Genomic DNA, 17,808 nt, shown 5'->3' with positions numbered 1-17,808 from the left:
GTCCTGTGCCTTAAACACAGAACCAATGACCACCCCTCATTTGCCCACTGCCTGTCTTTGGTGCTGAAGCCCCAGGTGCCTCCTGTCCCCTGACTTCCTCACTCCCACCCACAGAAACCCCTTCGTAAAGGACTGTCTCCCTCACCTCTTCTACCTGGATGTCGGCTGTGTACCTGCTGGGTGCCAGTGCCCCTGGGACTTGGGCAGAGCAGGGCTGAGCCCCGCCATGCAGCCTGCATCCTGGCAGAAAAGGACCCCCAAGCCTTGTAAACAGGCGAACTTTGAAGTGTGACACAGAGGCAGAGCAGCAGGAGCCAACTGGAGTGGGGGTGGGGTTAGGGCCTCGGGTGGTTCTTTCTGCAGCGCCTGGCTCCGTCCAGGAAGGCCTGGTCCTTTGTCACTCTTTCTCGTGAGGCTGGGCCCAAAACTATCTCCATATGTATATACATATATATGTATGTATGTATATTATGGTGTCATCTAACTTAATTTCTGTATTGCTTTTCTTTCTTTTTTTTTTTTTTACATTTTGAAGTGCCTTTATCTTTTCTTACAATTTTATTGCAGTATAATTGATTTACAACATTGTGTTAGTTCCAGGTGCATAGCAAAGTGATTCAGTTAGATGTATATATATATTCATTCTTTTGCAGATTCTTTTCTCATGTAGGTTATCACAGAATAGTGAGTAGAGTTCTCTGTGCTCCACAGTAGGTCCTTGTTGCTTATCTACCTTATATATAGTAGCATGTGTATGTGTGTTCATCCCAAGCTCCTGACTTGTCCCTCTGCCTTTGGGAAAGTTTGTTTTCAATACCTATCAGTCTGTTTCAGCTTTGTCAATAAGTTCATTTGTATTATTTTTTAAAAATTATATTCCACATATGAGTGATATCATATGCTATTTACATTTCTCTCTCTGGCTTACTTCCCTTAATATGATCATCTCTAGGTTCATTCATGTTGCTGCAAATGGCATTATTTCGTTCTTTTTATGGCCAAGTAATATTCCTTGGTGTATATATTTGTTGTTGTTTATTTAATCACTAAGTCATATCTGACTCTTTGTGACCCCATGGACTGCAGCATGCCAGGCTTCCCTGTCCATCACCAGCTCCCGGAGTCTGCTCAAACTCATGTCCATTGAGTCCATTACACCATCCAACCATCTCGTCTTCTGTTGTCCACTTCTCCTCCTGCCCCCAATCTTTCCCAGCATCAGGCCTTCTCTAGCAAGTCAGCTCTTCGTATCAGGTGGCCAAAGTGTTGGAGCTTCAGCTTCAGCATCAGTCCTTTCAGTGAATATATTCAGGGTTGATTTCCTTTATGACTGATTGGTTTCATCTCCTTGCTGTCCAAAGGACTCTCAAGAGTCTTCTCCAACACCATAGCTTGAAAACATCACTTCTTCGGAGCTCAGCCTTCTTCATCTACATTTGTACATGACTTGGAAAAACCATAGCTTTGACTTTACAGACCTTTGTTAGCAAAGTGATGTCTCTGCTTTTTAATATACTATCTAGGTTTGTCATAGCTTTTCTTCCGAGGAACAAATGTCTTTTAATTTCATGGCCACAGTCACTGTCCACAGTGATTTTGAAGCCCAAGAAAATGAAATCTGTCATTCTTTCCACTTTTTCCTCATCTACTTACCATGAAGTGATGCAACCAGATACCATGGTCTTAGTTTTTTGAATGTTGAGTTTTAAGCCAACTTTTTTCACTCTTTTCACTCTCCTCTTTCACTTTCATCAAGAGGCTCTTTAGTTCCTCTTTCTTTCTGCCATTAGGGTGGTATCATCTGCATATCTGAGGTTACTGATATTTCTCCCTGCAGTCTTGATTCCAGCTTGTGATTCATCCAGCCTGGCATTTTGCATGATGTACTCTGCATATAAGATAAACAAGTAGGGTGACAAATATACAGCCTTGATGTCTTCTTTCCCAATTTGGAACCAGTCTGTTGTTCCATGTCCGATTCTAACTGTTGCTTCTTGGAACTGCATACAGGTTTCTCAGGAGGCAGGTAAGGTGGTTTGGTATTCCCATCTCTTTAAGAGTTTTCCACAGTTTGTTGTGGTCCACATAGTCAAAGACTATAGCATAGTATATATTGTATATATTCACCACGTCTTCTTTATCCATGCCTCTCTATATTTCTTTTTTTTCCTTACTGACGTATAGTTGATTTACAATGTTGTGTTAGTTTCTGTCATATGACAAAGCTATTCAGATATAGATATATAATGGAAAAGAATATGAAAAAGAATGTATGTGTATGTATATTCTTTTCCAAGTTCTTTTCCTTTATGGTTTATCACAGGATATTGGATATAGTTCCCTGTACTGTATGGTAGGACCTTATTATTTATCCATTCAATATTTAATAGTTTTCTGTACACTTGTGTTTTATGTTATTTTATTTTAGTTGGCTGCACTGTGCAGTTTGCATAATCTCAGTTCCCGGACCAGAGATTGACCCAGGACCGTGGCAATGAAAGGCCAGGATCCTAATCACCAGACCACGAGGGAGCTCCCTATACACCTATATTTTAGGTAAACTTTGTATTTTAGAAGTTTTAGACTCAAAGAGAGCCTGCCATGTGCTCTGCCACTGGCACATGCCAAGGTACTAGTAACTCATCACAACTAATGAGCCAGTGGGGCTTCCCCGGTGGCACTAGTGGTAAAGAACCCGCCTGCCAATGCAGGAGGCATGAAAGATGCAGGTTCGATCCCTGGGTCGAGAAGACCCCCTAGAGGAGGGCACGGCATCCCACTCCAGTGTTCTTCCCTGGAGAATCCTATGGAGAGAGGAGCCTGCAGGACTGCAGCCCGCGGGGTCACGAAGAGTCGGACACAGCTGAAGTGAGTGAGCGCACAGACACACACACACCATGAGCCAATACTTATACATTATTATTAACTGAACTCCACCCGTTGTTCAGATCTCACTGGTTTTTCATTCATTCCCCTTTGGTGCTCCAGAATCTCCTGGGGGAATCCTACATGACACTCAGCTGTCACGTCTCCTTAGGTTCCTCGTGACTGAGGCAATGTCTCGAATTTTCCTAGTTTTTGATGACCTTTTTCAGGGGTGCTAGCAGGTGTTTTGTAGGGTACCCCTGACATTTGGGAGATGGGTTTGGGGCAGGCCTTCTCATCATATCCCTTCAGTTCCAGCCTCTCAATGCGACCCTGCTACTGATGAGGGGGCTCGGCTTGGATAGTGACGGTCCTCCCCCTCCTTTCTACAATGGACTCTGGGAGCAAGTCCCCTCATCCTGCCCAGACTTCAGGGCTGGGGAATTGAAGGGGCACCTGCATGAATTCTCTGGAGTTACTAACATCCATGTGGCCTTATAGATGTTGGTTTTATACAATGGGTTATGACTCAATACTACTTGGCTAGTCAGATGGTCCTAGTCTGGGTTCCACACTTGTCCTGCAGTCCTGGTCCCAGCCCAGGAATAAGCTCTTTTTTGGAAGGAGCCTGGTTTCTTTTACTGGAAAATGGTATTAGAAACCAAAATCTGAGCGTAGGGCGTGGTTGTTGCTACTGGGTGTCATTACTTCTCAGAGTCCTGGATAGAGCTAGGAAACCTGTGTTTGTACACTAGCTTGTGTTGACACATCAGCCTCCTTAGACACACTGCTCTGGGACCATCTCTTCATCCATCAGTCTCTACATTCAGCTGCTGCTGCTGCTGCTGCTAAGTCACTTCAGTCGTGTCCAACTCTGTGCGACCCCATAGACAGCAGTCCACCAGGCTCCCCCGTCCCTGGGATTCTCCAGGCAAGAACACTGGAGTGGGTTGCCATTTCCTTCTCCAATGCATGAAAGTGAGAAGTGAAAGTGAAGTTGCTCAGTCGTGTCCGACTCTTAGCGACCCCATGGACTGCAGCCCACCAGGCTCCTCTGTCCATGGGATTTTCCAGGCAAGAGTACTGGAGTGGGGTGCCATTGCCTTCTCTGCTACATTCAGCTCAACATCCTCAAATCATCAGGACCCTTGAAGGGCATTTTTTTCAACTTTTTATTTTGTATTAGGGTTAATTAGCCAGTTAACAGTGTTGTGGTAGTTTCAGGTGGACAGTGAAGGGATTCAGCCATACATACACATGTACCCATGCTCACCCAAATTCCCCTCTCATCCAGGCTGCCAAAGAACATTGAGCAGAGTTCTCTGTGCTGTACCAGAGGTCCTTGTTCATTATCCATTTTAAATATAGCAGTGTGTACATGTCCGTCTCAGACTCCATAACTGTTCCTTTCCCCAGGCAACCATAAGTTCGTTCTCTATGTCTGTGAGTCTCTTCTTGTTTTGTAAGTACATTCATTTGTATCATTCTTTTTAGATTCTGCATATAAGGGATGTCATACAATATTTCTCCTCTGTCTGACTTACTTCACTCAGTATGACAATCCCTGGGTCCATCTATGTTGCTGCAAATGGCATTATTTCAATCTTTTTAACGCCTGAGTAATATTTCACTGTATATATGTACCACATCTTCTTTATCCATTCCTTTCAATAGACATTTAGGTTGCTTCAGTGTCTTGGCTATTGTAAACAGTGCTGCAATGAACAATGAGGTGCATGCATCCTTTCAGATCATGTTTTTATCTGGATATATGACAAGAAATGTAATTGGAGGATCATTTGGTGGCTCTATTTTTAGTTTTTTAAGGAACCTCCATATGATTCTCCATAGTGGCTGCACCAATTTACATTTCCACCAACAATGTAGGAGGGTTTGAAGGGCATTTTCTTTACAACTTAGCTGCCCTGGGGCATTAGAGGCTAGGTCAGGTTAGAAGCAACCTAAATGTCTATTGACAGGAATGGATAAAGAAGATGTGGTGTATATATATACAGTAGAATTTTACTCAGGCATTAAAAAGAATGAAATAATGCCATTTGCAGCAACATAGATGGATCTAGAGAGCGTCATACTGAGCGAAGTAAGTCAGACAGAGAAGGAGAAATATTGTATGACATCCCTTATATGTAGAATCTAAAAAGAATGATATAAATGAATGTACCTACAAAACAAGAAGAGACTCACAGACATAGAGAAAGAACTTACAGTTGCCAGATCAGGTTTAAACAGCTGATGTACTAAAAAAATTTTTTTCTCTGCCAAGCAGGACAAGGTAAAATTTGTTCAAGATGCTTGTTCACCAGTAGTTCTCAGCCAGGCATGAATATCCCCCAGGAGGACATGGGGCAGTATCTGGAGACATTTTTGGTTGTGACAGCTGGTGAGGGTGGCATCCCAGGGATGCAGGTTGGGAATGCTGCTTAACATCCCACCATGCTCAGCCCCCACCATAGAGGATGATCCAGCCCCAAATCTCCATACTGTGGAAGGTGGAGAAGCCTCAGGGTGCAAAGAGGCAAGTGGGGAGGAACACTTGGGGGGCCCCCATTTAAAGTCATAATCTGTTTTATGTCTTCTCATGAAATAATACTTAAATTTGTAGAAGTGATGCATTATATTTTCTCATCTATTATAATTCTTTTATTTTTATGTTTTAATTTTTTAAAATTCAACTATAGTTAATTTATTACATTAGCTTCAAGTTTACAACTTCAGATTATATTTCATCATAGGTTATTACAGGACATTGAATATACTACCCTGTGCTACACAGTAAATCCTTATTGCTTAGTTATATATGGTGGTGTGTATATGTTTATTCCAAACTCCTAATTTATCCCTCTCCCATTCCCCCTCCCATAAGTCCATTTTCTAAGTCTATAGGTATGTTTCTGATTTGTGAATAAGTTGATTGTATTGTTTTTTTAATATTCCACATATACATAATACATAATATTTGTCTTTAACTTACTTCACTAGGTCCATCTGTGTTGCTGCAACTAGCAAGAACTCATTCTTTTTTACGGCTGAGTAATAGCCCACATCCTCTTTATCTGTTCATCTGTTGATGGACACTTGGGCTGTTTCCATGTCTCGGCTATTGTAAACAGTGTGAAGAGCTGAGTCATTGGAAAAGACCCTGATGCTGGGGAATATTGAAGGCAGGAGGGGAAGAGGACAACAGAGGATGAGATGGTTGGATGGTATCACCAACTCAATGGACATGAGTTTGAGTAAACTCCAGGAGTTGGTGATGGATAGGTAAGCCTGGCGTGCTGCAGTCCATGGGGTCACAAAGAATTGGACACAACTGAGCAACTGAACTGATGAACATTGCAGTGCGTGTATCTTTTCAAACTCATGTTTTCTTCTTTTGGGTATATACCCAGGAGTGGGATGGAGAAGGCAATGGCAACCCACTCCAGTACTCTTGCCTGGAAAATCCCATGGACGGAGGAGCCTGGTAGGCTGCAGTTCATGGGGTCACTAAGAGTCGGACACGACTGAGCAACTTCACTTTCACTTTTCATTTTCATGCATTGGAGAAGGAAATGGCAACCCACTCCAGTGTTCTTGCCTGGAGAATCCCAGGGACGGGGGAGTCTGGTGGGCTGCCGTCTATGGGGTCGCACACGACTGAAGTGACTTAGCAGCAGCAGCAGCAGGAGTGGGAATGCTAGATCATATTGTAGCTCTATTTTTAGTTTCTTAAGGAAATTCCATACTATTTTCTATAGTGGCTGTACCAATTTAGATACCCACCAACAGTGTGGGAGAGTTCCCTTTTCTCCACACCCTCCAGCATTTATTGTTCATAGACTTTTTGATGATGGCCCTTCTGACCAGTATGAGGTGATAACCTCATTGTAGTTGTGATTTGCATTCTCCAGTAATTAGCAATGTGGAGCATCTTTTCATGTGCCTATTGACCATCTGTATGAACTATGTGGTCCATACAAATCACATTTGGAAGAAATGTCAAGTTAGGTCTTATGCCCATCTTTCGACTGGGTTGTTTGTTTTTTATTATTTTTTTAAACTTAAAAACTTTTTAAATATGTATATGTATGAATCACTTTGCTGTACACTTGAAACTAGCACAACATTGTAAATAACTTATACACATACATTTTTCAGATTCTTTTCCCTTGTATGTTATTACAAGATACCAAGTGCAACAGAGTGAAGTAAGCCAGAAAGATAAAGACCATTACAGTATACTAACACATATATATGGAATTTAGAAAGATGGTAATGATAACCCTATATGCAAAACAGAAAAAGAGACACAGATGTACAGGACAGACTTTTGGACTCTGTGGGAGAAGGTGAGGGTGGGATGTTTCGAAAGAACAGCATCGAAACACGTATATTATCTATAGTGAAACAGATCACCAGCCCAGGTTGGATGCATGAGACAAGTGCTCGGGCCTGGTGCACTGGGAAGACCCAGAGGAATCAGGTGGAGAGGGAGGTGGGAGCGGGGATCGGGATGGGGAATACATGTAACTCCATGGCTGATTCATGTCAATGTATGACAAAACCCACTACAATATTGTAAAGTAATTAGCCTCCAACTAATAAAAATAAATGAAAAAAAAAAAAAAGATACCAAGTGTAGTTCCCAATGTACTACAGTAGGCCCTTGCTCTTTACCTACTTTTATATAGTAGCGTGTCTGTGTTAATTCCAAAGTCCTATCTATCTCCCACCCCATCCCATCTGCTTTGGTAATCATAAGTTTGTTTTCTATGTCTGTGAGTCTATTTCTGTTAATAATTTCATTTCAATTATTTTTTTATATTCCACATATGATATGATAGTAATAGTTGTCTTTCTGACTTTCTTCACTTAATATAATAATCTCTAGGTCCATCCACGTTACTGAAAATGGCATTATTTCAATTTTTATGGCTCAAAAATATTCCATTGTATATATGTACCACATCTTCTTTCTTCTCTCATCTGTCAATGGACATTTAGGTTGCTTCCATGTCTTAGCTATTGTAAATTATGGTGCTGTTGGTAAAGAATCTGCTTGTAATGCAGAAGACCTGGGTTCGATCCCTGGATCCAGAAGATCCCCTGGAGAAGGGAATGGCTACCCACTCCAGTATTCTTGCCTGGAGAATTCCATATTCAGAAGAGCCTGGCAGGTTACAGTCCATGGGGGTGACAAAGAGTCACACATGACTGAGTGAATGGCACTTTCACTTCCATGAACATTGAAGTGCATTTTTGTTTTTGCTTTTTGAAAAAAATTATTTTATATTATAGTATAATTGGCTCACAAAGTTGTTTTAGTTTCAGGTGTACAGGCTTCCCAGGTGGCACTTGTGATAAAGAACCTGACTGCCAATGCAGCAGACTCGAGAGCCGTGGGTTCGATCCCTGGGTCAGGAAGATCCCCTGGAGAAGGAAATGGCAACCCACTCCAGTATTATTGCCTGGAGAATCCCATGGATTACAGTAGCCTGGCGGGCTACAGTCCATGAGGTTGCAAGAGTTGATGACATGACTGAGCACATACGAACTGTACAGCAAAGTGATTCAGTTATACATATACATATATCCATTTTTTTCAGAGTCTTTTCCCATATAGGTTATTTCAGAGTATTGAGTAGAGTCCCCTGGGCTATACAATAGGTCCTTATTGATTATCTATTTATATGTTATTGTGCATATATGTTAATCCCAGGGGTTCCCTGGTGGCTCCATGGTAAAAAATCTGCCTGCGAATACAGTGCATGGGGTTACAAGGGAGTCTGACGTGACTTAGCAACTAAACAACAACAAATATGCTAATTCCAACCTCCTTATTTGTCCCCCCCAAAAAATATCTATCCCCTTGGTAGCCATAAATTTCTTTTCTAAGTTTGTGAGTCTTTTTCTGGTTTGTAAATAAATCCATTTGTATCATTTCTTTTTAGATTCCAATGTAAGTGATATCATTTGTCTTCCTCTGACTTCACTTAGAATGGTCATCTCTAGGTCCATCCACGTTGCTGTAAATGGTTATTATTTCATTCCTTTTTATGACTAATACCCCATTGTGTACATGTACCACATCTTCCTTATCTATTCATCTGTTAGTGGACATTTAGGTTACTCCCATGTCTTGGCTATTGTAAATAATACTGCTAGTTGTTCTCCAGATATATGCCCAGGAGTAGGATTGTAGGATCATAGGGTGGCTCTATTTTTAGTTTCTTAAGGAACTTCCATACTGTTCACAGTGGCTGCACCGGTTTACATTCCCACTAACAGTGTAGAAGGGTTCTTTTTTCTCCAAACCCTCTCCAGCACTTTTTATTTGTACTTTTTAATAATGGGCATTCTGACCAGTGTGCAGTGATACCTCACTGTAGTTTTGTTTTGTTCATTCATTTATTTGCGCTGGGTCTTAGTTGCAGCACGCAGGACCTAGTTCCCGACCCAGGTCAAACCTGGGCCCTCTGCACTGGAGCACTGAGTCTTAACTGTTAGACCACTAGGGAAGTCCCTTGACTGTAGTTTTGATTTCCATGCCTCTAATAATTAGTGATGCTGAGCATCTTTTCATGTGCCTGTTGGCCATCTGCATGTCTTCTTTGGAGAAATGTCTATTTAGGTCTTCTGCCCATTTTTTGATTGGGCTGTCTTTATGATATTTTTTAAAACATTAAAAATTTTTTTATTCACACAGATACATGAATCACTTTGCTGTATACTTGAAAGTAATACCACATTGTAAATTAATTATACATATATATTCTTTTTCAGATTCTTTTCCATTATAGGTTAATACAAGATATTGAATATAGTTCCCTGTGCTATACAGTAAATCCTTATTGTTTATCTGTTTTTTCCTTTAACTAAGACAGCAAAGAGAGATGATTTATTATATACATGTAATATATGTACAGTCAACCACAACTGAGATGAGAACTAGTCAAGAATGAGACGGTCACAGGTCCAGGGCAAAGCCAGGTGGATCTCTCAGAGGTGGTTGAAGTGATCAGAATGGCCATAAATGTTCCAGACCCATTGAGACAAGTTTTAGATAGTAGGCATGCAGTCCAACAGTTTGTTCTGTGTCTCTTGCCTCTGACTTCCGTTGTTTCTGCTTCTGTGACTTCCATGGGTGTATCAGTTTACTTGAACCTCTGCCTCCTCTTTCTTCTTTTGCACTCAGCCTGCACATCCTCTTCTTCCTCCACTTCGCTCTCTTGGTGTGGAGGTTTCTCAGAAGATGACACTAAGGCCGAGAGTTCTCTGTTTTATATATAGTGCTGTGTAGCTGTTCATCCTAAACTCATAATTTGTCTCTCTCCCCCTTTTCACCCATAAAGTCATTTTCTATGTCTGTAAGTCAGTTTCTGATTTGTAAATAAGTTGATTATATTACTTTTTTAGATTCCATATATATGTGATACATAATATTTTTCTTTCTCTAACTTCTTTCAGTCCATCCATGTTGCAGCTAGTGGCAAGAATTCATTCAGTTTTATGACTAATATTCCATGACCTACATATACACATATATATGTATATATACCACGTCTTCTTTATCCGTTCATCTGGTGATGGCCACTTAGGTTGCTTCCTTTTCTTGGCTATTGTAAACAATGCTGCTGAGAACAGTGGGGTGCATGTATCTCTTCAAACTAGTGTTTTCTCCTTTTGGATATATACCCATGAGGGGGAATGCTGGATTATACAGTAGCTCCATTTTTAGTTTCTTAACTCCATACAGTTTTCCAGAGTGGCTACACCAATTTACATTCCTACCAACAGTGTAGAGGCTTCTCTTTTCTCCACACTCTCCAGCATTTATTGTTCGTAGACTTTTTGATGATCACCTTTCTGACCAGTGTGAGGTGATACCTCATTGTAGTTTTGATTTGCATTTCTCTAATAATTAACAATGTGAAGCATCTTTTCATGTTTTAGGCCTTCTGCCCATTTTTTTCATTGGTTTGTTTTTTATATTTTAAAAAACTTAAAAAATTTTTTTTAATTCATATATATATATATATATATATATATATAAATCACTTTGCTATATACTTGAACCTAGCACTATATTGTAAATCAATTATACATATACATTTTTTCAGACTCTTTTCCCTTATAGGTTATTATAAGATATTGAATATAGTTCCCTATGGTCCACAGTGGGTTCTTGCTGTTTACCTATTTTTGTATAGTAGTGCGTGTAGTCAAAGCTATGGTTTTTCCAATATTCATGTATGGATGTGACAGTTGGACCATAAAGAAGGCCTGACCTCCAGAGAATTGATGCTTTTGAATTGTGGTCCTGGAGAAGACTCTTGAGAGTTCCTTGGCCAGAAAGAAGATCAAACCAGTCAATCCTAAAGGAAATCAACCCTGAATATTCATTGAAAGGATTGACGCTGAAACTGAAGCTCCAATACTTTGGCTACCTGATGCAAAGAGTCAAATCACTGGAAAAGACCCTAATGCTGGGAAAGATTGAAGGCAGGAGGAGAAGGGGATGACAGAGGATGAGATGGTTGGATGGCATCACTGATTTCGATGGACATGAGTTTGAGCAAGCTCCGGGTGATGTTGAAGGACAGAGAAGCCTGGCATGCTGCCGTCCATGGGTTTGAAGAGAGTGGGACATGACTGAGCAACTGAACAACAAAAGTGTGCATATGTTAATTCTAAACTCCTGTTTAACCCCACTCCCAGCCCCGCTATCCCCTTCGGTAACTGTCAGTTTGTTTTCTATGTCTGTGAGTCTATTTCTGCTCTGTAAATAATTTCATTTCAATTCCATGTATGATATCATATGATAGTTGTCTGACTTTTTTCATTTAATATGATAATCTCTAGGTCCATCCATGTTACTGCAAGTAACATTATTTCATTTTTTATGGTTTAAAAGTGTTCCATAATATATATATATGTACCATATCTTCTATATCCATTCATCTGTCAGTGGACATATTTAGGTTGCCTGCATGTCTTAGCTATTGTAAATTATGCTGCTATGAGCATTGGAGTGCATGGGTTTTTTTTTTTTTCACTTAAAAAAAATTTATATTGTAGTATAGTTTATTTTGGAATTCCCTGGTGACTTAGATGCTAAGGAATCAGCCTGCAATGCAGGAGACCCCGGTTTGATCCCTGGATCAGAACGATCCTCTGGAGGAGGGCATGGCAACCCACTCAGTATGCATGCCTGGAGAATCCCATGGACCAGAGGAGCCTGGCAGGCTACAGTCCATGGGGTTGCAAAGAGTCAGACATGACTGAGCAACTAACACTTTCACTTTCATAGTTTATTTTGGAGCAGGAAATGGTAACCCCTCCACGATTCTTGCCTGGGAAATCCCACGGAGAGAAGAGCCTGAAAGGCTACAGTTCCTGGGGTTGCAAAAGAGTTGGACATGACTGAGCAACTGAACCACAACAACATAGTTGATTTACAATGTTGTTTTAGTTTCAGTGTACAGCAAAGTGATTCAGTTAAACATACACACATTCTCTTTCAGATTCTTTTCTCATATAGGTTATTTCAGAGTAGAGCTCCCTGTGCTATACCATAGATCCTGGTTGATTATCTATTTTATATGCACCTGCATGCTAAGTTACTTCAGTCATGTCTGACATTTGTGACCCCATGGACTGTATACCCACCAAGCTCCTCTGTCGATGGGATTCTCCAGGCAAGAATACTGGAGTGGGTAGCCATGCCTTCCTTTAGATCTTCTCAACCTAGTGATCAAACCTAGGTCCATCCATGTTGCTGTAAATGGTATTATTTAATTTCTTTCTATGGCTAATACTCCATTGTACACATGTACATCTTCCTTATCTGTTCATCTGTTAGTGGTCATTTAGGATACTCCCATGTCTTGGCTATTGTAAGTAGTGCTGCTACAAACAGTGGGGTGCCTGTATCCTTTTGGACCATGTTTTTCTCTGGATATACACTCAGGTGTGGGACTGCAGGGTCATATGCGCATATGTGTTAGTTGCTCAGTTGTGTCTGACTCTTTGGACTATATCCCGCCAGGCTCCTCTTTCCATGGAATTCTCCAGGCAAGAATACTGGAGTGGGTAGCCTTTCCCTTGGTAGCTCTTCTTTTAGTTTTTTAAGGAAACTCCATACTGTTCTCCATAGCGGCTGCATCAGTTTGTATTCCCACCAACAGTGTAGGAGGGTTCCCTTTTCTCTACACTCTCCAGCATTTATTCTTTGTAGACTTTTTGATGATGACCATTCTAATCAGTGTGAGGTGATAACCTCATTGTAGTTTTGATTTGCATTTCTCCAATAATTAGCAATGTGGAGCATCTTTTCATGTGCCTCTTGGCTATGTGTATGGACTATGTGGTCTATATAGACCATATTTGGAAGAACTATTTAAGTCTTCTGCCCATTTTTGTATTGGGTTGTTTTTTGGTGATATCTTTTAAAACTTTTTAAATGTGTTAATTCGTGTATATATAAATCACTTTGCTGTACACTTGAAACTAGCACTACATTGTATATTAATTATACATTTTTCAGATTCTTTTCCCTTATAGGTTATTACAAGATATTGAATATAGTTCCCTGTGCTCCGGAGTGCTTGCTGTTTTACCTATTTTTATATACTAGTGTGTATATATTAATTCCAAACTATTTATCCCCTGCCCCCTGTCCCACTATCCCCTTTGGTAACCCTAAGTTTGTTTTCTATGGTTTTCTATGTCTGGGAATTTGTTTCTGTTTTGTAAATAATTTTATTTCAGTCTTTTTTTTTTTTTACATCTCACATATGATATCATGTGATAGTTGTCTTTCTTCAGTTAATATGACAATCTCTAGGTCCATCTACGTTGCTGCAGATGGCATTATTTCATCTTTATGGTTCAAAAATATTCCATTATATACATGTACCACATCTTCTTTATCCGTTCATCTGTCAGTGGACATTTAGGTTGCTTCCATGTCTTAGTCATTGTAAATTATGCTGCTGTGAACATTAGAGTGCATTATTTTGCTTTTCTAAAAACATTTTATATTCTATTGTAGTATAGTTGATTTAAAATGTTTTAGTTTCATGGGTACAGCAAAGTGATTCAGTTTACATATATCCTTTTTTCAGATTCTTTTCTCATATAGGTTATTTCATAGTATTGAGTAGAGTTCCCTGTGCTATACAGTAGGTCCTCATTGATTATCTGTTTTATATATGCATGCGTGCTAAGTCTTTTCAGTCATGTCCAACTCTTTGCGACCCCATGAACTGTAGCCCACCAGGCTCCTGTCCCTGGGATTCTCCAGGCAAGAATACTGGAGTGGGTAGCCATGCCTTCCTCCTGGAGATCTTCTCAATCCAGTGATCGAACCTACAGCTCCTGCATTGCAGGTGGATTCTTTCCCAATAATGTATATATTAATCCCAACCTCCTTTGTCCCTTCCCCCACCCATCCCCTTTGGTAACCATAAATTTTTTTTTCTACGTCTTTGAGTCTGTTTCTGGTTTGTAAATAAGCCCATTTGTATCATTTTTTTTAGATTCCCCATATAAGTGATAACATTTGTCTTTTTCTGGCTTCACTTAATATGATCATCGCTAGGTCCATCCATGTTGCTGTAAATGGTATTATTTCATTCCTTTTTATGGCTAATACTCCATTATACACATGTACCACATCTTCCTCATCTCTTCATCTGTTAGTGGACATTTAGGGTACTCATGTGTCTTGGGCTATTGTAAGTAGTGCTGCTACAAACATTGGGGTGCATGTATCCTCTTGGATCATGTTTTCCTCTGGATACATGCTAACGTGTGGGACTGCAGGGTCACATGGTAGCTCTATTTCTGGTTTTCTAAGGAACTTCCATTCTATTCTCCATAGTGGCTGCACCAATTTACATTCCCACCAACAGGAGAACATTCCCCTTTCCTCCACACTCTCCAGCATTCATTGTTTGTAGACTTCGATGGTGGCCATTTTGACCCATGCGAGGTGTTACTTCATTGTAGTTGTGATTTGCATTTCTCCAATAATTAACAATGTGGAGCATCTTTTCATGTGCCTATTGACCATCTGCATGGAGTAAGTGCTCCATACAGACTTTTGGAAGAAATGTTGACTTAGGGCTTTTGCCCGCTTTTTGATTGGGTTGTTTGTTTCTATGATATTGAGTTGCCTGAGCTGTATATTTGGAATTTAAGCTCTTGTCAGTTGCCTCATTTGCAAATATTTTGTCTTGGACTGTAAGTTGTCTTTTCATTTTGTTTCTGCATACCTTGTTTTCTTGTTTCTTTTAGGCTGCTTCACTTTTCTGCAGAATTTATCAGTTTCTACTGAGGTTTACCTTCAGTCTTACTCTTGACCTTCCCCAGAACCCCTGGCCTCCCTGTCCTGTCCACCCAAGGCCCCTTCTGCCTTGCACCCTGCTGCGGGGGCACCTGAGCCTGGTTGGTGTTAACTCCTGGAGCAGAAGAGGGACAGCCATCTCCCAGGCAAACCCCCAACATGAGGTGACTGGAGGCCTGGCACTGTTCCTGCAGTTCCCCCTCAGCTCCCCTTCCCAGCCTGTGGAGCCAGGCCACACCCAGCAAGGTTTGTGAATGGGCACCAGGGCCCCAGGAATTGTACATCAACTCCAATTGCTGCTGTGATTGGGTGAGGGGGGAGCGGTCAGTTTCTCAGAGGAATTAATCTGCTATACTGGGACAGGGTGTCCTCCTCTTGCCTCTGCTCAGATCGCTACATTCTGGGCCACGTGTCGCCCCCACCTCTCCCGCCCCTGGCCGGAGCGTCCCATCAACTATCGGGAGGCCACTCTGCACTTGACACGGTCTTCAACTTCACTGCCTTTTGCACATCCTCGAGGGTCTGAGTCTGTGCATCCATTTATCTGCCCACCCATCCCCTCATCCAACCATCGCCTCAATGCCTACTTTGCGCTAAGTGTGCTCTTGGCTGTAGTGTTAGGCTTCACGAGTTAGGAGCACCTGAGGGAGGGCAGACAAGGATGTGTGTGCACACGGGCTTGGAGGGCTGCTTGGAGGGCTGCTACGCTCCATGAAGAACGAACAAAGAGAAAGAGACCCATCTACTCATTCTAAACAGGTTTATTAGGCACCTACTGAGTGCCACGTGTGGAGAAAGAAGCTAGAGGACCATGCAGTCGGCACAGCAGCTCTGGTCATCCCCTGGGTGCTCATCCAGAAGAGCTAGAAGCCATGGGCAGCAAACAGGCTTCGGCAGAGAGACCAGACGAAAGGGCTGTGATGTCCAAGGAGGGCTGGATGGTCAGAGAGGCTTCCCAAGGGTGGGGAGGGCTGGCCAGGCCAGGTGTGCAGCTGGGGTGAGGGAGAAAGATCCCAAAAGGGGGCGCACAGGCAGGTGCAGGTTGGCTGACAGCTGTGGGCTAAAGAGTGCGAGGGCTGATGGGGAGCCCCAGGTGCTCAAGGCCGAGGCTGGGGTCAGGGGCCTGTGCTCCTGGGTTTTCATCTCGATGCTCACTGGCCGCCACAGGGCAGCTGACCGGGTCAGGAATCCATCAGGGAGGAGGCCAGGCTGGCCTTCCCCTCATCCAACCCCCACGTCCTAGCTCCTGAGTACACAGCCTGTGGGTGCTGCTCTCTCAGACCCTTCAGGAAAGCCTCCGCCCAACCCTCTGAACCAAACACAACAGGATTGGGGGGGGCCCTCCGGAAGGGTCCTTCACGGTCACTTTCCACAAGGCGGTGCCTGACGCCCCCTCCCAGCCCTGCCCGCCTGGGGCCCAGGGAACACCCAGGTGGACATGGACCCCTCTCCCCACCCCAAGTTCTCACACGATCATAAACCAAAGAACCCCTGCCTCCCCTTCAAACATGCACATTGAAACGGGCCTCCCAACTGCCCGCTTCCCCTCCCAGCTCAAAGGCGGCACCATTAACTTTGAAGAAACAGCCTTTGAACGTGGGCTTGGCAGCAGGCTCAGGGCACCATGGGAAGCAGAAGAACTTGACCGTTGCTCTGCCGTGGCCTCAACATTTCACTTCCAAAGGCTTCTCTGGGAAGGTTCTGTCACTGCCTTGATCTCAAAGACGGTGGTGCTGACAATGTCGTCCTGCACAGGGGCCCCAGAGAGAGGGCCGTGACCATGCCCAACCCCCACCCAAACACCCAGGGCCATGGTGACGGATGGAGACCATGCCCTGGACCCAACAAAAGCTGCAAATCAAAATGGGGCTGGCAGCTCACCCAGGCGCCAAGCAAAAGGCTTGTCCTTAGCGGCCACAGGAAGGCCTCTTCAGACCGTGCTCCCGTGTCCTGTCCCGCAGGCTGGCCTCCACGACAGGTCCATGAGGCTGACCACGAGGACTCTCAGCTGATGGGATGAGCATCCTGCTGGGAACAGTCTCTGAGGTCTAAAGAAGAGTTAGAAACCCTCGAGTGCAGCCAGACCTGAACGAGGGGCCTGGGAGCAGCTAGAAGGAGAGTGATGCTGGCTGTTGGGCTTGGGGGGGTGGTGTGCTCTGCCTTCCACAAATCTGGCGCCCCGGATGAGAGGGATGGAGGACAAGCCCGTGGCCACCTCAGCCGAGGTCACTGCATCCAGTGGGCTCGTTTACTATGCAGCAGTACAAAGTGTTAGCTCTAGGGCTGTGCCGCTGTTCATTTTTTATTTTTAAACAGATGGTCTGAAGTTTCCTGCTTATCAACCGATACAGCTTGGCAATAAACTGGTACAGTAAATCCTCTTGTCTCGGGTGGCTATGGGTAGGGGGAGGGGGGCACCATGAATTAATCAGGCCTCTTTGAGAAGCCCAGTCGTGAACCTAAGGTCAGCTGTGATGAGGTATTTCTAAAAGGCCCATCGCTGGGCCAGATAGGACCCCAGTCTAACTGCCATCTGCAGACCCTGCAACACGGAGACCCTTAAGGGTAGGTGGGTTCTATTGGAAGGTGAAGAC

The 17,808-nt window shown here is 42.9% G+C and overlaps 1 long non-coding RNA gene across 4 annotated transcripts in view; it reads right to left on the bottom strand.

Moving 5' to 3' along the window:
* Positions 1 to 15,957: 15,957 nt before the first annotated feature.
* Positions 15,958 to 17,808, bottom strand: part of LOC110145036 (uncharacterized) — a 29,800-nt gene continuing 27,949 nt past the window's right edge. For 3 of the 4 annotated variants that reach the window (XR_011489560.1, XR_011489562.1, XR_011489561.1), the window contains 2 exons: positions 17,096 to 17,262; positions 15,958 to 16,961 (listed from right to left, as the gene is read on the bottom strand). This is a non-coding gene — a long non-coding RNA (uncharacterized lncRNA). The remainder of the gene's footprint in view (positions 16,962 to 17,095; positions 17,263 to 17,808) is intronic. The other variant, XR_011489563.1, reaches the window with a different exon arrangement.

Source organism: Odocoileus virginianus, chromosome 9 (assembly GCF_023699985.2).
Source record: "Odocoileus virginianus isolate 20LAN1187 ecotype Illinois chromosome 9, Ovbor_1.2, whole genome shotgun sequence".
NCBI classification, from domain to species: Eukaryota; Metazoa; Chordata; class Mammalia; order Artiodactyla; family Cervidae; genus Odocoileus; species Odocoileus virginianus.
The sequence above is the reverse complement of the archived record's forward strand: the minus strand, read 5'-3'. Positions and strand labels throughout refer to the sequence as shown.